Raw genomic sequence first — 8,047 nt, forward strand, 5'->3', positions numbered from 1 at the left:
TTAGTCACGAGTAAATTTAAAACTACGTCTTACCATAACAGGATGGAAGAAACTTTATTCAAGCCATCGTACTAACAATAAATTGTTACCATGTGTTCATTATGGCATTATATTGACCATTGCTCAGATATCACTGACATGCTTAAATAATTGGCGAAAAATGCCTACAAACACGGTCACAATACATTACTATATATGTTAGTCACAAGTACATTTAAACTAGTGTGGAGATTTCAGGGCAGGGAGTGAAGACGTTGTCGAGTTCAGGGGGATGACGTCATACAACCAGATCCAACCACCGCAACAGAGGTGGAAAGTTTTCTGCGAGAGGGGGTGGCGCCAGCCGATGTGGGACGGTCAGGGAGTTGCCCCTCACGTACACGCGCCGGGCGAGAGGGTGGCAGCCAGCCGGGCACGTGGCAGACAAGGGGGCTACGACGCTCGTGCGTATATTGGACCAAGGGGGTTGCATCAACCTGTACACGTGTTAAGCCGAGGGGGGACAACGGCCAGGCACCCGACGCACGGGACAGGAGGCGCCGCCTGGATCCTACGTCACCGCGGGCTCCTATATAAGCAGCCAAGATCCAATGGTTAAAGTCAGTCAGTCTTCAAGGACAGACACAAACGAACGAACGAGCACGAACGAGCAAACGAACAGAACGAACGGACACGAACGAACGGACACGAACCAGATACGACGAAACGAACGAACACGAACGGAGCAAACGCAAAGAACGAACGAAACGGACACGAACGAACGACGAACCACGAACACCGAACGAACAACGAACACGAACGAACGCGTACGGCGCGGATAGGCTACGCAACGAACGAACGCACACGTAACGGACGAACAAACGACGCAAACCGACACACGACGGAGTGTGGACGAACGCGACAAACGCGACAATTAAACGAGTCGAGTGAGGGAGAGAGAGAGCACGCACACACACGCGCCGGACAACGCCGAGAAGGTATAGCCTTATATATACTAAGGAACGCTATAGCCGACACGACGACAAGGAGACACACCGTTGCCAACCACGAAACTCGGCCGAGCGCGCAGCCACCGACTGGGATGAGACATTGAGACAGGCACATATTATTAACCTGTAGAATAGCTAAGAAGAAAGTAAAACGTGTATCGCCTAACGGAATACGTAAAACGTGGCCAAAACGAGCAATATATATGATAGTGTATTATATCTATACGCTATATTTCGAGTTACGTGCAGTAGAGTGATTCTGTGTTATTCATGTATATCCGTATATAATGAATAAATCCATCAGTTGTATAAATTACGTATATAAAGACTTTGCGATTCATTTTTCACTCTGGGTTTTTCCTTGCTACTGCTCACCGTCCTACCTTTCGAGGATGATATAGGCAGCCGAAAAATGATACCCGACACCAAATAAATATCCAGTTGTAACCACACGCGCGTGGAGAAATATCCAAGTGTGTTCACCCTAGCGGCCACTACACATTTTTGGGGGCTCGTCGGCGATTTTCGCATGCAAATACGCTGCAGAAGAGAAGTAATACCAGAGTGAATGTTATAGGTCTAGTATAGTAATGCTGAAGCGGGTCGTTGTCGTATCAGGTTACTACAGATATGTAACCCGAGCTACATATATTGTATACACAAAGTGATACCAGACTTTCTACAGAAGTGTACCCTAACCGATAACACTAACCCTTAACCCTAAACCCTCAATCCTAACCTAACTCCTAAACACTACCTTTTCATAAAAAAAATAATAAAACATATTACTAATACAACTAAAAACCTACCTCGGGGTACATATTCTGTAGTTACTAGATACGACACGACCCCAATCTGCTATAGTAATAGAGGTAACTTAGTGGCGAGGCTGAGGAAATGGCCTTCACTCCCAGCCTGAGTACGTTATAGCAGCCTGTACAGAACGCGGCAGGCACGGGGCCGGGCGGAGGATAGCGGCGAGACGTGATACAGAACGCAGCGGCCAGCGGCCAACGTAATTTGCCGTTATCAACGCGTTGGGACAGAACTGAGCGACGTGGCGGCGGCACGAAGTCATGATGGGGGGAGAGCAGGGGATCAACCCGGCTGGGGCAACATATTCGATACAGGTCCGGAATTACTCTACACTAAAACGTACTGCACAGGGTGGGAGGACAGCACTAGACGCCTACTGGACAGCGATCGACGAGCCCAATAGAAAACGAGGAACAGCTAACCACAACCCGCATCATGCAGGAGGGTCTTAGGGAGCAGCCTCCGGAAGTAAAACTGGGCGTAGCCAGTCAATCAAACGGAAGCAGGACGCACTCGCGAAATTCACGCGACTTCTTGCAGGCTCAGACTAAATGGACGACGAGTGAAAACTCCGCATTAGCCGGCCAAGCCATGCCTGTTCCAGCGACATCGATCACGCAAAGACCGAAGACAGAAGAGTCGGATACCAATTCTTCGGATTCGCGAATTCAGTAATTTCGACATTATCGCGATTACGGAAGAAAGAATAGGCGGGAGTATAATGTAACGGGCTACAGCTAGTCGTCTACGATACTCCTAGGCCGAGATATTGCCCAGAAAAATAACGTAATCATGATCTCTCACAGGACCTCCAGTGAATATATATATTGCCGATGAACATTGATATATTATTGCGTGATGATTCCCCTTTTTCCGTTGTGATGTTTATTAGCTCTTGATACATATACATATATATACATCCAGTAACTATGTTATAAGCAGCAGAATATTCCTTATAGTAACGATATTAGACTTATTAGTCAAGCCTACGCAGGAAATATGAAAGTTTCATGTTAGATTATCTGAAACCGTTTTTACCATTACATCTACTACTCTCTAACATACCATATAGTAATGTATTACCACCAATTGTACCAATTATTAGCATGCAGCATCTAAATGCAGCTAATAGCAGCATGCAAGCTAAAATGTCCATGCTGTATTTCATTGAAAACCACTAAGACGACTAACTCGACGGCGACACCCATAGGTTGTGCATAAGCAAATTCTAAATGACAGAATGAACAATAGTACCTTGCTAAAATGGGTTGCTCATTTTTGTGACATCATTGAATTGCCATATATTTCAATTGTGAAATGATGGGGGTAGGGTAGGCATTATGATATGATAACCTGCCAGTTAGAATAGTATAATAGACTTTATAATAAGTTATTGTTGCGATGTACCATGATTAATTGAGAGCTTTGAAACATATAGTGATGTATGGATTATGGTAACAATTTCAAGTAACTGTGAAAAATAGAAGAGACGATTTAGAATGGTTGAGTGGCATTGAATGCAGGGCACGTAATAAAATTGCAAAACCTAAACTTAACAGTCACGATACCTCAGACAATAAAATCCGTTCCAATCACCATGCTGCTCTATTCACAAGCTCATGCCCATCCCCTCACAGTGTATACGCAATACGTTTCTGTTCTAGTTTTCTGTTTACGTTCGTGGAACGGTTAGTTTACGTTTCAGCTGACCTCAGGGTTAAACACTACAATCCCTCCCCTTTTCAAACGTGAGCCGAGCCGTAACGTAAGCCCGTAACCTTTGCGCGCTTCACGCGGATATCCGGCTGCAGACTGTCTAGTGGAAATTCTCAGTGTAAACAAACATCAATCAACGAGCTTAGCCAATCAAGTCGGGGGTACTAAGATGGCTACGATAATTTGAATCGCACGTCACGATTGCAGCTAGACTGGTACGGACCTTAACTCGGCCAAGTATCTTTCGCTACACTAAAGTTTTAGTTAGTCCAGCGTGTTGAACTCTCCACCGCGGAGCAGTCTAAGCTGAATCGCCGATCCTTGTGTGGAAAAATACCTTGAAAATCCCTCGAAGAGGGCCTCTTCGCGCCATCTATGGGACGCCATATGTACGAGAATAAATTCAGAGCGTGAAACGGAAGAAATGCAAACTCGCTTTTCTAGAGGAAAAGCAAACGCGCCGACCAGCAAACGAGCAATTACCAGCATTCGCCACAACTCATCAATTGACCGATTATACGGCTTTATTCTGTACCCAAAGGGCACTGCCGAAATTTTTCTAAATAGGGCAGCGAATAAGATTTATTGTCACCGCTGCACGGCGTTTGCGCGCTTTGCGCGGATATCCAGGCTGCAGATCGTCGAGGGGGAACTAGGGAGCAATATTTTTACATTTCAAAATTAAATAATCCTGAATGAGCTTTCAAAACTAGCAGGAATTTCAGGAATTTGATCCCGGGATTTGATAAAGTTTTCTATGATATTCAAGATGAAAGAGAGAGAAGCGTATGTGAGGGTTTTATAACGTTTACATAACGTTGGTAAAAACGTTTTTTATGTAACGTTGAACATAACGTTTATTGTATGGGTCCTGGCAACGTTTGAAATAACGTTAGTTATGTATTCACAATAACGTGATATAACGTGGATTTTCTACTGAAACGTAATTTGTGTATGTGCGCGTTGCGTGCGTGCATCATATAACTGATATATATAATATCATATTATATTAATATATATATATATATATACTGTAATATATATATATATATCACTGGAAACAAACATATGTAACAAATCAGTGTTTCACGCGAGCTGAGTATTATAACACGTAGTGAATTAATTTAGACATTATGAAACTGCTGCACTATATCAGGTATGCAACTCAAGCCACAGTCCGAAAGTAAATAACGTTTAATATCAGTTTAAAAATTAAATAAAAACGAATGATTTACAATATATATATATTATATCTCAAATATCGAATCATCAATCGTCAAGTTGTAAATTCGGGAGTGGAAGTGAAAAGATATTCTAGCCTATTTAGATCTGCAGATATATGCAGACATAACAATAACATTCCAGGCGGATAAATCATTTTATTATTAGAGTAAAGTAACTATTACTATCATGTACATTATGAAATTCACGAACCTGGCTACTAGCCGTAATATTTTCAGGAGCTGATATTTTCAGAAATGAACTATATATAGAAGGCATAATCACTAATGAAGGAGGGGGGGCTATTGAATACTATAATAACTATGGAGAGCTCTGAGCTATAAATGACAGGGGAGGCGCCAAATGGTAAGGCGGGTGCATCACCCCCGCAGCCGGGGTCGCCGTCGCGCCCAGTGTCCCGCGGAAGTGCGTGCGGCTTGAAGCTGTGTCGGGCAGTCGCGGGGAGGGGTTTGTGGGCAGACGTCAGTACTTTGCGCAACGCAATCTTTGTACCCGGTCTACGTTCTGGTTACTTTTGCATACAGTGATTTTAGTATTCCTGAATAGATGCATTCTAGGTTAAAACATCATATAGGTGTCCTAGCAGTTAATAGATACTGGATTAGATAGATAGATATAGATAGATAGTAGATAGATAAATAGAATAGATAGATAGATAGATAGACCAATAGATTACACCAAACACAGTGGTATTGATCGAATTTTTTCTCTCTGTGCTGTGTTATATTAGGGTACATTTTAAAGCTCGTGGTTTGGGCTTTTGATTTATTATACTCCTCCGCATTATGCCTCCTCGTACTTCTTTCCTCTATGTGTACTGTCCTCTGTGTTGCGGCGTGGCCGTCTTTTTGCTCCGCCACCGTCTCCACAGTCATCTTCATCACCTGGGGTGGTTTCGTGATGGAGATGGTCCCGATTGGTATCTTTGCCATGTGTGCTACTTCTAATATTCTGGTTTTCACAGAAACTATAGGACGTTGCCAAATGCTACTGCGGTACGGCCTTCATCGATATATACATAATATTATCTCTCTCTATTATATATTCTATATATGTAATTATTCATCTGTTAATCATAGTAAATAAAGCACAAAGTTTCTGCATAAATATTCTGCGACTGTGAAAATAGAAGTAAAGGACGTTTGTGCAGCTATAGGCAGTATTTTCATTATCTCAACTGCTTCACTATGTTGTAACAGCTATACATACCTCCACTCCAACTGCTTTCCTACGCTTCAGGCAAGTCAGTCTTCCTCAGCTGACTTGCATGATGAGTTCAGGTGAAAGTTTCCCCATGCGAGGCAACTCCAGTCTGTTCAAAAGAGACACGACAGCTAAGTATTGAATACACTAATCATGTAGGCGCTCACTCTCGAGGTGTCTGGTGGAGAGTGACTCGTCACTCAAGCACGCGGCTGCGGAGGCCCCGCACGCAACGCTCACACACACACACACAGCACTCAACTTATACACATTGGCAGTTTGTGGGCTCGAGTACTAGTCTAGTACTATATGCCCGGTAAAGTGCGATATATACATACTTAGCGCTCTGAGTACCGTATAGCCCGCTTACATTGACTCCAGCGGCATCTGTACGCGGGCTATAGTTACTAGAGGCGTGAATACATACTCTTTGTCCCGGTTTGCCCAGATCGACTGCATCGTCGTAACCTTTTTTGTAGCATGCACAACAACGCGGGGCCGCACACGCGGGCGCGATCGCGCGCTGACGCAAGCACCACACACGCGCGCGCGCGTAATGGGGTGCAAGTGCCTGCTGGAGAGGTACAATAAATGTAACCGCCAAACCCAAGATGATAATTGAGCAGACGAATATGTATTCACAATTTGAATTTAGAAGCTAAATGTATCGAATGAACAAGTGCTGGCGTGAGGCGACAGGCTCATGGGGCTTCGATCCGCTTCCTACTGCAGGTGTTCTCTGTGTGGACGTGGTTGGGTGGTGGCTATGTAAATCCCTCGTTGAGTCATGGCGCCCATATATGTGTTCACATACACGTGGGTGGGGGGACGTGCGTTCTCTGTTCTTGGTCTCGCGCTTCTGCGGGGTCGTTTATGTAGCACTGCGCCTTTGGTCGGTCATTGTTCGGTACTTTGTTGACTTTCCGCGTAAACAGTTGGAGAGGGCCACAGGGGATGGCTTGATTCGGAGAGCTTCGTCAGAAATGTTTGTTGGGATGCCTGTTATTGAAAGTTGCTCCACGTGGGAGGATTGGCGCGTACGTTTTAAGTGTCTTCAGATTTCAAAGATCGAGCTCCCATCGGACGTAAGTAGGCAGAGCAACTCATTGGTGGCAAGACATGAAAAGGTAAGCACTCTCTATCGCTTGGCTTAACGCTTACAGCGAGGGAGCCTACAGGGCGAAAGTAGAGAGCCTGGCTTACCTAAGCTGTAACTAATTAATAAGCAGTGCAAAAACTACACAGTAACACTTGGCAAGTGGAGACGTTACATGTAACACACTGACAAGTAGCAGAATGCTATAGAAATTTAATATTTTGTGTTCGAATTTAAGGATGCATACTTCTTCAAGTCGCAAAATTTTACGCTTTTTGAATTATTTTTCACTTCGTGATATACTGTAAGCCTCATACATCCAGGCATGTATAGATGTCTACTAAGGGCAAACCCCGGCAGTCAAATCTCTTTCTAACAGTAAATCAAATCCATTGTTAACCGCTGCCTCTTGAAGGGTCCAAAGTTTACTGTCCGACACTTACTCTTTGCATGTCAGTCAGAAAGTAGATTTTCATGGTCCTTTCAATAAGCCATAAAAATAGCCAGGCAGCTTGCTGAAACAAAAAAGTTTTTCTAATCGGCTCTGTGACACCATGTCCTCATAGGATAATGTCTAAAATATCCCTGATGCCCGCATTTGAGCCTTGACTGGTGATCCTCCAGTTTCGCGCACTCAGCTGATGGCTTATCTGGCCTGAGGCCTATGATGCTTAATAGTTTCACCGACTATCCACAAGGCCTAGGTCGGGGGAGGTCCGTTAGATTGGTGTGGCCGGCAATTCTGAAATTCCCGTCCCTATACTTATTATGTTAAGGAGGAATTGTGTTCCTCCCTCCTCTTCACCTTGTTGTACCTCTTTGACCTTTGAGCGTCCTCAGCTTTCCGAGCATCCACACCCGTTTTTGGACGATCCCAGCACCCGACATAGGTATACCGCCAATATCGTGATCCGTCGGACGTCGAGCAGATTAAGATTTGTGCCGCAAACCTGTTGAGAAACACGGACGGACTCACACCTGAAGT

The sequence above is a fragment of the Priapulus caudatus genome, unplaced genomic scaffold, assembly GCF_000485595.1.
Source record: "Priapulus caudatus unplaced genomic scaffold, Priapulus_caudatus-5.0.1 Scaffold798, whole genome shotgun sequence".
NCBI classification, from domain to species: Eukaryota; Metazoa; Priapulida; class Priapulimorpha; order Priapulimorphida; family Priapulidae; genus Priapulus; species Priapulus caudatus.